This window comes from Microcaecilia unicolor, chromosome 3 (assembly GCF_901765095.1).
Source record: "Microcaecilia unicolor chromosome 3, aMicUni1.1, whole genome shotgun sequence".
Classification (NCBI taxonomy): Eukaryota; Metazoa; Chordata; class Amphibia; order Gymnophiona; family Siphonopidae; genus Microcaecilia; species Microcaecilia unicolor.
Genome location: NC_044033.1, coordinates 423,827,487 through 423,843,351, shown reverse-complemented (window position 1 = coordinate 423,843,351; position 15,865 = coordinate 423,827,487).

Sequence of the window (15,865 nt, the reverse complement as noted above, 5' to 3'; positions counted from 1 at the left end):
CATGGGCATACTTTTAAAACAAATAGTTAAGCTTAGGAACTCATTGCTGGAGGATGTGGTAATAGTGGTTAGCATATCTGGGTTTAAAAAAAAGGTTTAGACAAGTTTCTGGAGGAAAAGTCCATAGAGACAGACCAAGTTGACAAGTTTATGAACTGTTTTCAAGACTGCTCACTGTTTTTTGTTTGTTTGTTTGTTTTTGAGTGACAGTGCCCAGTGAAAGTGTACCCTCAGCCTACCAGATTTATTTTGGCCTCAGCCTGCACCCAGCTCAAGTTATCCTGCCAGTGGGAGCTATATGTAGCAGAAGTATTCTGTTTATGTGACCCTGGTCCCAGGTGGTGTGAGCGAAACCCTGGGGTTGATCTGAGCCAGAGGTGTGCCCAGCTATTACAAATATATTCTTTGTATCTAGTAGTGAGCAACACTGATTCTTGATGAGTTTTTGAGAATATTAAAATGATCTAAATTTGATAAATCCTCAGTCATATGATTACATTTAATTTTGGGGATGTATCTTATTCACTGACACACAACAAAGGTAGTTCAATGTATAAGAAATGTGATATCTACAAATTTGTTATCATATGCATCTAGAGCAGGGGTTTTCAACTCAGTCTTTGGGACATACCTAGCTAGTCAGGTTTTCAGGATACGTACAATGAATATACATGAGATAGATTTGCATACTCTACTTTCATTGTATACCTATTTATCTCAAGCAAATTTAGGAGTATAAATCTCTCTGCCAGTTAATTCATTTTAGAAAATACCTTTATTATTTATTTGCTTACAAAACCTAATACCTTAACATATCATTCCTTCATACACATGAGTGTGCATGAGTGTGTATGAAGGAATGATATGTTAAGGTATTAGGTTTTGTAAGCAAATAAATAATAAAGGTATTTTCTAAAAATGAATTAACTGGCAGAGAGATTTATACTGTTAGTATTGTTGGTTCAGTTAGCAAGTAGGGTATAGCCCAGTATTATAAGGTTGTTAAAGCAAATTTAGGATGGATATCCTAAAAATTTGACTGGCTAGGTGTATCCTGAGGATTGGGTTGACAACCCCTGATATAGAGGTAAATATTGAACCAGAAGCAGTGATTTATTTTTTAGCCACTGATGAAATTTAGCACTTAACCACTTAAGTGAAACAGAATAAAGATAGGACTGAGTTTTATGCTGCTTAACTTAGGTGGTTAACTGCTGAATATTGGAACTTAACTGCATAAACGCCAAGTCTGCCCCTGGACCACCCACAAAATTGCCGGTTTTCAGTTTAGCAGTTAATGCTGATATTCAACCGCTTAAGTGACTTTGAATATCAGCCCGCAAATCTTTATTTTCTACCACTCAGATATTGGCAGCTACACAAAATTGTTCTAGATATGTAGATTTTAATACACAATACAAAGAATATTTCACAATGGTCTATTGATAACAATTATTCCTCTGAGGTAATTGAGATTACCAGGTAAGGTGCTGAGAAGCTGGGTTTAGATATTTTGTTATTGGCTGGTTGTAATCCTTCAGCTATAAAAGACAGAAAATATTTTTTCTATAACTCATTACTGCAGACAAAACAGGATGACGCATTTGATTGAGAAGCAAAATTGGCAATTTTGACAGTGGTATTATGTAGGAATAACTGCCACAGCATACCCATATATTTTTTAGACATTCCAAAAATGTGATGGATTATTTAAGGCACAGTGGATTTACTCATGAACATCCTGGCAAATAAAACCACATTTCCCTAAATCCAACACACTTTTTAAAACGTGATCATTCTTCATTTTAAAAAATATGCTTTTCCTATGAAAGAAATCTATGTTGTTTGTAGATAGAAAACAAGACAATTGTACAGCAAGACCCATGATGGCAACTGGATAGAAGGACCTCATATTCACCTCTGTTAAGTCCTGGTTGGTGGGTGTCAACATGATAAAATATTTTGATACCCACCAAACAGGACTTAACAAAGATCTGGGCTTTCTATCATCAATATATATAAATGGCGAGTGTCGTACTCACACGCAAATGCGCAGTAGAGACCCTCTCTGCCCCGCCCCCGTGATGATGAGGGCGGAACAGAGAGGGTCTCTACTGCTCATTTGCGAGGGACACCGCCATCACTAACGCTCCACCCACCCGGAGTTGCCGCCTCCGCCTCCCACCTTCCACCCGGTCGGGCCCTCGCTCCGCTATTGAAACAGCGAGGGCACGCAGCACATAGCTCTGCTGAGCTGCCGTCGGCCTTCCTTCTTCTTCTCTGCCTGTGTCCCGCCCTCGACGACGTTACGTCACACGAGGGCGGGACACAGGCAGAGAAGAACGAAGGCCACGGCAGCTCAGCAGTAGAGCTGTGTGCTGCGTGCCCTCGCTGTTTCAATAGCGGAGCGAGGGCCCGACCAGTTGGAAGGTGGGTGGCGACGGCTCTGGGGGGGGGGCCGAACTCGGAGGGGGAGCGGCAGCGGCGAACTCGGCGGCGGGGTGGGGGCCTTTCAACCCCTCCTCCTATACTAGCCCGTTTTTACGGGCTGAACGGCTAGTCTCACTATAAAACATAAAATTATACTGCTTTGTCCCTCTCTTATCAGCATTCCATTTTTTTTTATCTAGTAGTGAGCAACACTGATTCTTGATGAGTTTTTGAATATTAAAATCATCTACATTTGATACATCCTTTGTCATTTGATTACATTTAATTTTGGGGATGTATCTTATTCACTGACACACAACAAAGGTAGTTCAATATATAAGAAATGTGATATCTACAAGTTTGTTATCATATGCATCTAGAGCAGGGGTTCTCAACTCCTAGCCAGTCAGGTTTTCAGGATACCCACAATGAATATGCATGACATAGATTTGCATAAGCTGCCTTCATTGTATGCAAATCTCCCTGTCTCTCACCCACCCAGCTCTCCTTGTTTCTAACCTATCCCACCCCACCCTGTTCCTGTGAGACTGTCATTGGAATGCTTTTGTGTTTCACTTATATATTCTGATATTTGTCAACATTTGCTTATTTCTGATCAGAAGAAGAAGGGTTATCTTTGAAAGCTAATCAAAAAATGTATTGTTAGTCCAATAATAAAGGTATCATCTTATTTTCTTTTCTCTGTTTTGATTTATTCCTATTTATTGCCTTTAAAAGTGGACCAACATGGCTACCACTTCACTTATACCTCTAGAACTAGAGGATATGAAATTAAACTGCAAGCAGGTAAGCTTAAAAGTAATATCACAAAACACTTTTTTTATGAAAAAAGGTGGTAGATTCCTGGAACACTGTTATGGTAGAGGTGGTTGGCACAAGACAAGTGACAGAATTTTTTTTTTTTAATAAAGGAATAAACATAAAGTATCCCTATCTAGCAAAAGGACAGGATCAAAGCAAAATAAATGACATAGAGGGTGTAACCTGCACAGAGCAGCAAATACAAACCTTGGTATCATGACGGTCAGTCTCCATCTTCTTATGCAGCAAACCTATCATGCTGGAGAAAAAGCAGATATTTGAATGCTCTTGCAATTTATAAAGCTAGTTTAATCTATATCATCAAAAACTTAAACCAACTAAGTGCCCTTATTACGTTTCTTCAATAACAACAGCTATCAGCAAGCCTATAAGGCTTTTTTCTGTGCTATCAGAGCATACATCATTGGGCAACAAGTCCCAGCAGCTTAAACACACCCTCTGCTGAAGATCTTGCACAATTGTTTCCTCCAAAATGTAAGTTCTCTACATCAGTCTTCTTACATAAGTACATAAGTACATAAGTAGTGCCATACTGGGAAAGACCAAAGGTCCATCTAGCCCAGCATCCTGTCACCGACAGTGGCCAATCCAGGTCAAGGGCACCTGGCACGCTCCCCAAACGTAAAAACATTCCAGACAAGTTATACCTAAAAATGCGGAATTTTTCCAAGTCCATTTAATAGCGGTCTATGGACTTGTCCTTTAGGAATCTATCTAACCCCTTTTTAAACTCCGTCAAGCTAACCGCCCGTACCACGTTCTCCGGCAACGAATTCCAGAGTCTAATTACACGTTGGGTGAAGAAAAATTTTCTCCGATTCGTTTTAAATATACCACACTGTAGCTTCAACTCATGCCCTCTAGTCCTAGTATTTTTGGATAGCGTGAACAGTCGCTTCACATCCACCCGATCCATTCCACTCATTATTTTATACACTTCTATCATATCTCCCCTCAGCCGTCTCTTCTCCAAGCTAAAAAGCCCTAGCCTTCTCAGCCTCTCTTCATAGGAAAGTCGTCCCATCCCCACTATCATTTTCGTCGCCCTTCGCTGTACCTTTTCCAATTCTACTATATCTTTTTGAGATACGGAGACCAGTACTGAACACAATACTCCAGGTGCGGTCGCACCATGGAGCGATACAACGGCATTATAACATCCGCACACCTGGACTCCATACCCTTCCTAATAACACCCAACATTCTATTCGCTTTCCTAGCCGCAGCAGCACACTGAGCAGAAGGTTTCAGCGTATCATCGACGACGACACCCAGATCCCTTTCTTGATCCGTAACTCCTAACGCGGAACCTTGCAAGACGTAGCTATAATTCGGGTTCCTCTTACCCACATGCATCACTTTGCACTTGTCAACATTGAACTTCATCTGCCACTTGCACGCCCAATCTCCCAGTCTCGCAAGGTCCTCCTGTAATCGTTCACATTCCTCCTGCGACTTGACGACCCTGAATAATTTTGTGTCATCGGCGAATTTAATTACCTCACTAGTTATTCCCATCTCTAGGTCATTTATAAATACATTAAAAAGCAACGGACCCAGCACAGACCCCTGCGGGACCCCACTAACTACCCTCCTCAACTGAGAATACTGGCCACGCAATCCTACTCTCTGCTTCCTATCTTTCAACCAGTTCTTAATCCATAATAATACCCTACCTCCGATTCCATGACTCTGCAATTTCTTCAGGAGTCTTTCGTGCGGCACTTTGTCAAACGCCTTCTGAAAATCCAGATATACAATATCAACCGGCTCCCCATTGTCCACATGTTGCTTACCCCCTCAAAAAAATGCATTAGATTGGTGAGGCAAGACTTCCCTTCACTAAATCCGTGCTGACTTTGTCTCATCAGTCCATGTTTTTGTATATGCTCTGCAATTTTATTCTTAATAATAGCCTCCACCATCTTGCCCGGCACCGACGTCAGACTCACCGGTCTATAATTTCCCGGATCTCCTCTGGAACCCTTCTTAAAAATCGGAGTAACATTGGCTACCCTCCAGTCTTCCGGTACTACACTCGATTTTAGGGATAGATTGCATATTTCTAACAGTAGCTCCGCAAGTTCATTTTTTAGTTCTATTAATACTCTGGGATGAATACCATCAGGTCCCAGTGATTTACTACTCTTCAGCTTGCTGAACTGACCCATTACATCCTCCAAGGTTACAGAGAATTCGTTTAGTTTCTCCGACTCCCCCGCTTCAAATATTCTTTCTGGCACCGGTGTCCCCCCCAAATCCTCCTCGGTGAAGACCGAAGCAAAGAATCATCAACCTCTACTTCATCCCCCTCCTCTTTTTTGTTGAAAGATGAATTCTCTGTTTCCACACTGACTTCTCACTCTTGGAAGTCATTTACATTACCTTCATTTACAACATTTTCAAAAAGTATTTGCTCTGCACAACCTACCACTTCTGGATATGATTCCATCATCCTAGGTCGTCCTTCCCTACCACAGCCTCCTACCTTTGGCCTTCTTGGTGATAAATAAAAGCCATACCACTGGAGAATTTCCAATATAGTAGAAGAAGACACTAGTACAGCCAATTTTGAAGGACACAAACATCCATGATACATATGTACTAAGACACAATAATCAACATAACAAGAAACACTATAGCAATCTAGTCCCCGTTATAAAAAGAGGGAAGAAGAAAGAGCTATAAGTTACCAATTGCAATTATAAACAGAACTCCTACTTCATCCCCTATACTAGAAAGCTCTGTAACTAAGGGGTCTTTTACTTAAGTTTAGCACCCGCTAATGGACATTAATGTGTGCTTAGTATCATGTGTCCCATAGGTATAATATTGGTCACGCAGCAATTAGCATTTGCTAAGCTTTAGTAAAATAACCCCTAAATTAACAAGCCTGCCTTACCTGCCAGGAAGATTTCTAACTGTATTGGTTTTAAAAAATCCATTAGTCCCCTCATATTTAATTGAATGCTTATAAGAAAATCAAAGAAAGAAGGTTGCACCAATTGTCATAATCTTAGAAGGAGAAAAGCTCCTATTCTTACCTGGGTGATCCTTGAAACACCTGGAAATAAAAGTACCTTAATAGTCCAAATACAAAATTTTTCATTCTTTTTAGCAAAATAAGCCTTCACAATCCTGATCTTTTCTAATTCTAACTGTATTGGTTTTAAAAAATCCATTAGTCCCCTCATATTTAATTGAATGCTTATAAGAAAATCAAAGAAAGAAGGTTGCACCAATTGTCATAATCTTAGGAGAAAAGCTCCTATTCTTACCTGGGTGATCCTTGAAACACCTGGAAATAAAAGTACCTTAATAGTCCAAATACAAAATTTTTCATTCTTTTTAGCAAAATAAGCCTTCACAATCCTGATCTTTTCTAATTCAGAAAGAAAAGTCACAAATAAAGTAGATCTCACATTAATAATAATAGAACTCTAGGAAATTAGCCAAATTCAAATTTGTTCCCATCTCATCAAATTTACCCTCAGGCTATGTATCTTGAACTTTTACATCAGACACATAATAGCATTTAGAGATAGCTAGTTCTGAAATAAATTGCAAAATTTACAAATACCTTTTTGAAACAATTCAGTCACTGAAAGTAATCTAATCTTAGGAAAATTCTCAAAATATGCAATAGGTTTCTCTTTGTCCATTCTCAAGAACTTCTAACCCACCCACCCCTAGCATATCTCTTCATTTATAGTCTTAATTTTTACTAAACTATTCTAATTAGGATAACAAAAAGGGAGTTTCAAAAGTTTTAATTACATTATACTGTTCTAGCCAAAGTATAGTATAGCTTAAACAGTCAGCATAAGTCATCCCCAAGTAGAAGCTTTACCAGTAGACTCTCAATTCTTAAGCAAATCTTCTTTATTGTAGTACTCATAATAAACATAGAAAATCCAACTTACAGTTCAGTTGCTTAGAAGAGAATTGTTGCCATCTGCACATAGAGTCTGTACCTAGCCATATCATTTTGTCCTGTTTTACCTGCAAATAACTACAACTCTGCTATTTAAACTCTGGCTCTATATGATCTCTTCTCCATGTTAAACACTGATTTATATTATGCATATTTAATTTTATTACACTTCCTCACTGGGAATAGGCTCCCCCTTCCCCAGAATGTTGCCTAGTTCCTAACAAATCTAAAACCCTCCTCACTGCACCATCATCTCATCCACACATTGAGACTCTGGAGCTCTGCCTGTCTCTTGGGCCCTGCGCGTGGAATGGGCAGCACTTCAGAAAATGCTACCCTAGAGGTTCTGGATTTGAGCTTTCTACCTAAGAGCCTAAATTTGGCTTCCAGAACCTCTCTCCCACATTTTCCTATGTCATTGGTACCCACATGAACTAAGATAGCCAGCTCCTCCCCAACACTATCGAAAATCCTATCTAGGTGACACGTGAGGTCTGCCACCTTCGCACCAGGCAGGCAAGTCACCAGGCAATCCTCATGTCCATCAGCCACCCAGCTATCTATATGCCTAATGATCAAATCACCAACTACAACAGCTGTCGTAACCCTTCCCTCCTGGGCAGCACTTGGAGACATATCCTCGGTGCGAGAGGATAGCACATCCCCTAGTGGGCAGATCCTGGCTAGAGGAGTACTTCCTACTTCACCAGGGTGATGTTCTCCTCCTAGGAGACCTCCCTCCTCCAAGGTAGCACAGGGGCTACCAGACTGGAGGTGGGACTTCTCTACAGCATCCCTGTAAGTCTCCTCTATGTACCTCTCTGTCTCCCTCAGCTCCACCAAGTCTGCTACTCTTGCCTCAAGAGAAGAGACATGTTCTCTGAGAGCTAGGAGATCTTGGCATCAGGCACACACATATAACTGTTCACCAACTGGGAGATAATCATACATGTGACACTCAATGCAAAAGACTGGATAGCACCCCTCTCCCTGCTGGACTGCTAACTCCATCTTAGTATTTTTGAGTTTTTCAATAATTTAAAACTTGCTAAAGTATTAAGGATATTAGCCTAATATAAAAATATTTTTGTTTATATGGTATATTGTGTGATTTATTTAGTGTTTCCTTCTTAGATGGTAATGAAATGTATTTAAAACTCTGTAAGAGCACTCCATGCTTGTTATCCTAATTACAATAACTGACTATAAATGAAAAGTTGTCCTAGGGGTGGGCAGACTAAATTAGATCCTGCTGTGCCTGCTAGAGGCTCTCTGTTAATGCTGTGGTACAAAGTTCAAGTTTTAAAATTTTAAAACTAAGTGGAAAAGACTATGGAGATTAGTTTATTTATTTGTTACATTTGCATCCCACATTTTCTCACCTATTTGCAGGCTCAATGTGGCTTACATAGTACCGTAATGGTGTTCGCCAGTTCCAGTATGAACAAATGCAAGGTATTATTGTGGTAGAATAAGGTTCATGTATGGTAGATATATTGGGGAAGTTAGGGAGGAAAAGGGAGTTTGGGTGTGTCCATTAGGATCTTTGGTTTTGTTGTGTTGCAGGTATTCGGGCCTTTATGTTGGGTCGGTGGGGTATGCCTCTTGAACAGGTTTGTTTTTAGTTCTTTCTGGAAATTTAGGTAATCGTACATTGTTTTTACTATTTATGGCAGAGCGTTCCATAGTTGTGCCTTAGATAGGAAAAGCTGGATGCATACGTTGATTTGTATTTGAGTCCTTTGCTGCTTGGGTAGTGAAGATTTAGGTATGTTTGTGCTGATCTTGTTGTGTTTCTGGTTGGCAGGTCTATGAGGTCTGTCATATAACCCGGGGCTTCGCCATAGATAATTTTATGAACCAGGGTGTGGATTTTTATATATATCAGACTATGATTAGTAGTGAAGCTGCTTCTTGCCACCCTCCAGAAACTGATGAGCTAAGCAACCACCTAGGCTGCAAACAATTAAGTTGGCCCTGCTGTTACCTTTTTCTTGATGATAATTGCATGCTTAAAAAGAATCTGCAATGCATTAAGAGTCATTTTTATTTCAATGAAATGCTCCCACCACAATTCAGGTATACTCTTTGAAACATAGCAGAAGCCTATTTAAACAATGCTTGAGACCTCAAAAGATTCATTTCTAACAAATTATTGTCCAAATTTACTAAAAGGATTTTCCTATTTCAATATCTATGAAAACTGATTTGTACACCTGGGCCTGTATTTTGCAATTCAAGTGCGAATTATGAAAATTAATGAATTAACTGTTTTTTTTTATAAGTAGAGAGTGTTTTCTACAGATATCTGTAATAATTACATTTGAAGAATATTCCTCACATTTCTGTCAGGTAGACTGATTGCATTTGCAGCTTTAGGTTGTACTACAAAATAATTTGTTGTAACACAGTGACATTGTAGATTTGGCAGGCAGCAAACCTTACAAATTTTTTAATCTCTCAGACGCAAGGAGCTTCAGGTAAACAGATAATGGAAAGTACTGAAGGTTCCATATTGACACTGTTGGTATACATCCAACCTTCACATAATGAAAGGTTATTTGTTTTAAATTGATGTAGGAACCCTTGGCCTTACTACAAAATGATTTACTTTAGTAGAAGGCAAATGCATTTCCTGGTGCAGAGAATATTCTCAATCAGTGGTTCTCAAACTTGTCTTGGGACCACAAGTCAGTTAGGTTTTCAGGATATCCCTAATGACTATGCATGTCCTATACAAAGCACTATAAAAAAATGCATAAATCATAAAATTAGAATAAAACTACCAACACAATCTATAAAATCAAACATAAGTTATCAAAACAGCTAAGTAAATGGAGATCAAATAAAATAAGCACTTTTGAAACCACCTCACAGACACTACCTTTAAGATCCTGCAAGGTAGCAAGCATCCAAGTTTGCAGAAGATGGCAGAATTGTGAATAATGTATCATCTCCTTCAGAGCCTGGGAGACATTGAGGGGCATAATCGAATGCGAACGCCCATCTCCATGGGCGTCTATCTCCGTGGACGGGTCTGCGAAGGAGCGGGCCAGACTGTATTTTCATAAAAGATGGGCGTCCATCTTTTTTTCTTTATAATACGGTTAGTGCCGGGCAAATGCATCATATTTGGGCGGATTTGAGCTGGGCGGTATCGGTTTTCAGCGATAATGGAAACCGAAGGCGTCCAGCTCAAAAATGAACAAATCCAAGGCATTTGGTCGTGGGAGGGGCCAGGATTCGTAGTGCACTGGTCCCCCTCACATGCCAGGACACCAACCAGGCACCCTAGGGGGCATTTGTAAAAAGTTAAAAAAAAATTAAAATACCTCCCAAGTCCATAGCTCCCTTACCTTGGGTGCTGAGCCCCCCAAATCCCCCCCCAAAACCCACTCCCCAGAATTATACACCATTACCATAGCACTTATGGCTGAAGGGGGGCACCTAGATGTGGGTACAGTAGGTTTTGGGGGCGGTTTGGAGGGCTCCCATTTACCAGCACAAGTGTAACAGGTAGGGGGGGATGGGCCTGGGCCCACCTGCCTGAAGTCCACTGCACCCATTGCTCCAGGGACCTGCATACTGCTGTCATGGAGCTGGGCATGACATTTGAGGCTGGCATACAGGCTGGAAAAAAAAGTTTTTAAAGTTCTTTTTTTTTTGGTGGGAGGGGGTTAGTGACCATTGGGGGAGTCAGGGGAGGTCATCCCCGATTCCCTCCAGTAGTCATCTGGGCAGTTGGGTCACTTTTTGGGGACTTGTTCGTGAAAAAAAGGGTCCAAAAAAGTGACCCAAATTCTGGCTTCTGACGCCCTTCTTTTTTCCATTATTGGCCGAGCGCGCCCATCTCTCCTCGGCTGATAAACACACCCCAGTCCCGCCTTCACCACGCCTCCGACACGCCCCAGTCAACTTTGTCCATTCCCGCAACAGACTGCAGTTGGAGGCACCCAAAATCGGCTTTCGATTATACCGATTTGGGTGCCCATGAGAGAAAGGCGCCCATCTCCCGATTTGGGTCAAAATATGGGCGTCTTTCTCTTTCGAAAATAAGCCTGATTATTACATAAGGCTGGAACTGCCCAGAAGAACAGCAATACTGCATTCTAAAGAGCCAAAGGCCACATGTCCCAGAATCACAAAATTCTTTATTTATAAATTATTGCAAATAATAATTTTGTAATAATTTGTACACCAATGGTTGAGATGGTAAAAAATACAAAGAAGAAAAAAAGACCTCTTATTTGAAAAGAAACTATTAAACTCCCCCCCCCCCCCCCCCAAATAAAAATCCTCGCTATGAAGCATCAAACATGCATGGAACAAAAAAAAAGAATGAATAATTACTTATAACACAAAGAAAAATCCATAGAAGGAAGAAAAACAAGTCATAGCACAACATTTATTTATTTTCTGTTTACATTTTTGTGTAGCTTCAGTTTTTCACATCATAACTAGTGTTGCTAATAGAAATCACCAATTATCACCAATATTTTTTCCCTTCACACATGGAATTTCTATCCTTAAGGATTCCACCTACAGTTTCCGGATTATTTTTTCTTTCATATAGCGCAACCTCCCTCCTACAATTTGATCCACCCTATCACTGTGATATAACTTGTACCCTGGTAACACAGTGTCCCATTGGTTATCCTCCTTCCACCAGGTCTCTGAGATGCATGTTATATCTTCCTCTTTATTTGGTGCTATATACTTTATCTATCCCGCCCTAATTTTTAGGCTTCTAGTATTTGTATACAGAAATTTCAAATTTTATTTATCCTTTGTGTCTAAGCTGCTTAGAAGGCTTCCATTCACCTTTGTTGTAACCTCTCTATTGGAGTTCCCTAAATTTCCTGTTTTGATAGTATCCTTCAACGATAGCTCACTCTGAACCGTCAGCTTCTCACCCCTCCCAGTTTGAAAGCTGCTCAGCTAAGGTGGTATCCATTCTTTTGCAATAAGCTCCCTCTTTCCCAGAATGTTGCCCAGTTCCTAACAAATCTAATTCCCCCATCCCTGTGCTATCATCTCAACAGCACATTGAGACTTCAGAGCTCTGCTGGCCTCTGGAGCCCTCTTCCTGGAAAGGGGAACATTTCTGAAAATGCTACCCTGGAAGATCTGGATTTAAAACTTTTTTCCTATGAGCCTGAGGGCTCTGTTTATTAAGGTGCACTAGTGTTTTTAGTGTGCTCAAAATTAGGGCACACTAACTGTGTAGGCACCCATAGGAATATTGTGGGCATCTACACAGTTGGCAAGCACTAACGCACCTCTAGCACGGCTTAGTAAACAGGGCCCTAAATTTGGCTTCCAGAACCTCCTTCGAACATTTTCCTAGGTCATTGATATTCATATGTACCAAGACAGCCTGTTCCTCACTAAAATTGTTGTTATAAATGCATGTTGTCAAACCGAGCTTTCTTTCACGACAATATTCCTGAAGAGAGGATCTGAATCCAGACTCACTTCTTCAAATCCACCTTTAGGGCATATAGGAATGCAGTACTCCAAAACACTTTTCAAAAGTCAGCTCCCTCAAAAGCAGGACTCAAAGAAAAAAAACACAGTTCAACTTAGAAACACAGTTCAGCTGACCAGGCTTTCAAACACATTTCAGCTAGCCAGGCTTTCAAACAAAGTTTCGCTAGCCAGGCTTTCAAACACAGCTCAGCTAGCCAGACTTTCAAACAAAGTTCCGCTAGCCAGACTTTAAACACAGTTAAGCTAGCCAGGCTTTAAAGATAGTTCAGCTAGCCAGACTTTAAACACAGCCCACTTCAGCAAGGCCTCAAAACTGTTCAGCTTGCCAGGCTTTCAAACACAGTTCAGCTAGCCAGGCTTTAAAGATCCACCACCCTCATCTATCAACAATTTACCGCTTGACATCCACACACCGGATCTCTGCTGACTATTATTCTTTCCTTGTTACTTTGGACTCTTCTAGAAGTCACTCTTCTTCCCCAGTAACTTCCTCTACCACCTCCATCTCCTCTTCCACCCCTTCTACCCCTACTTGTTCCAACTCCTCCTATTCCATCCCCTCATTCTCTACCACCTCACTCAGATGTTCCACCCTCTCCTCAACTGATTCCATTTCCCAATCAGCCCCATCTCCTCCCTTCTCCTGCAACTGAGCATTACCCTTGTCCTGACACCTCCTATCTTGCCATGCATTCTGGGATCTGTATTTTCCCTGTCCCTGCTTTCTCCTTTCCTGCAATGTATCCTGGGATCTGTAGTTTCCCCATCCCTGCTTCCTCCTCTCCTGCAATGCATTCTGGGATCTGTAGTTTCCCTGTTTCTCACAATGTTTATTTACACATGTAGATCAGCTTTTCATATCAGGAGACATGAGAATTCTAGAAGGGATGCTTTCTTGAATCCATCATAGGTCTGCATCTTGAAAGTAGACTTCATTAGATGTGGCTGGAATTTCTTGTTAATGTTTTTCTGCATTTTCTCTTTTCTAGGAACATGATATGATTAGTTGTTCTGAGAATAGCATCTGCAAACTGCTTACCATGCTTGCAGGTGGCAAGCAGTCTAAAATGATTCTTGTGCTGCATGATGACTGCCAGACATTCTACAGAAACTGTTCATTTGAAAAGTGCAGAGAGAAGGATGATAAATATTAAACGTTATGAGCCAGATACATTAAAGACTTGATTCCTATGTTGTAGCTATAGGCACAATGCTTAGTACATCTACCTCTTGTTGTTTAATTCACCTAAATTTGGGATTTAACACATTTACCAGTTAAGTCAATATTCAGACTTAACCAGCCATGGTGTAGCGCATAAAGATAGGACTGTATTTTCTGTGGTACTTAAGTATTGCCATACTGGGAAAGACCAAAGGTCCATCAAGCCCAGCATCCTGTTTCCAATAGTGGCCAATCCAGGTCACAAATACCTGGCAAGATCCCAAAAAAGTATAAAACATTTTATACTGTTTATCCCAGAAATAGTGGAATTTCCCCAAGTTCATTTAATAATGGTCTATGGACTTTTGTGTTTAACCTTGACTGTTAAGTTCTGCATATTGGAACTTATGCGACCAAGGGCTGACTCTGCCCCTGGAATGCTCCCAACATAGCTGGTTTTCACGTAGGTGCTAACTGGTCATTTTTAGCAAAGAAAACCAGGTAAGTTCTGCTGAAAATGACCAGATAGTCATGAACAAACAATTTGGCAGATCAGTGGCCATAATTAGAGGAACTTTAGCTGTTGACGTTTAACTGTCTTCCTGACCAAAAACTTTACAATCTCTGCTTCTGCTCTTTGGTTCAGCAAATACAGAATGTTTGATATTTCCACACAGGAGTTGTAATGAATAGTAATGAAATGAAGAGTATTTAAGAACCAGTCTTGAGCTATATGGAGATTTGGTTTTCTCACAGTTTGTTATTATCCTGAATAAGGTAATTCCAGACAGATGACTGCATGAAACTCCTAATTAAAATCCACTACGTCAAGCACCACAGATATCAAGTGTCGGTACCCAGAGATCAGTGAAATAGCTGTCCTAAGTTACCCGGATAATGACAAAGAATATCAGCAGTACCCATAAAACTTCCACCGGTCAGTCTATATTTGGATATTCATCACCAATATTTGGGTATCGCCAGCACTGAATATTTGGGTAAGATTTAAATGGTTTTAAATCCAGCATAGATTATGGTGTTTAAGTAATAAGGGAGTGGTGCATTTGTATTTAAAAAGATTACACTTTGCAGGAATTTATTTATTTATTTATTTTATTTATATCCCACATTTTCCCAATCAAATAGGGTTCAATGTGGCTAACAATTATACTAACAATACAAATCAGGTTTAATGTATCTAACATATTAATAAAGTAACAATACAAATTAGTTAGTTAGTGAATATATCATTATAAAAGATTTGTAGGGTTGAATTAACAACCAACAAACAGCGGGTATCATATAACAATTGTGAAACAATGAGCGAATAACAGAGGAGGAGAGGACCTCAGACAAGAACCACCTTTTCATTCAATTAGATGATGTTAGTGTGGTCACAATTATATAATCATAGGTCCTTTACCATCCTCCTCCCTCAATCTGCATTCATGTGCTTGTAATCTATTTTAGTACTGGCTATCACAAACATTATCAAAAAGTATCAAACCCCACAGCTACTTAGCTTATCGCTGCTCCAACCAGGGGTTTTTGTCACCTGGTGTTTGCTGATCGGTTGCCTGTTCTTTTGTTCTCTCTGTGGATTAACTTGCATACCTAAAGGAATTATTCAAGCCTATCAGCGTCTTCTCAGAGAAAGTTGATTGTGACCCCTGAGGCAGGCGCTTTGGCGCTGAAACACGGACCGTGTCGGGTCCTTGATATGAATATTCTGACTAAACTGGTTTTTTATATTATCTCCCTATTGGTTTGCGCATTTGTCAGCCTCTACGTTTGCTGTTTTGCTTTGACTTTCCGTGGAGGCTCCTCCTGTCTTCTTTGATTGAACAGACTGAGCAATAAGGGAGATCCCTGTGGCACTCCACAGTCTGGTGACCATGAGGGAGAAATAGAGCTTTGTGATTTTGACCTGATAAGTTCTGGTTTTAAAAATCCTTGGAACCAATTAAGTACATTCTCACCTATTCCTAGATTGTCCATTATTGCTA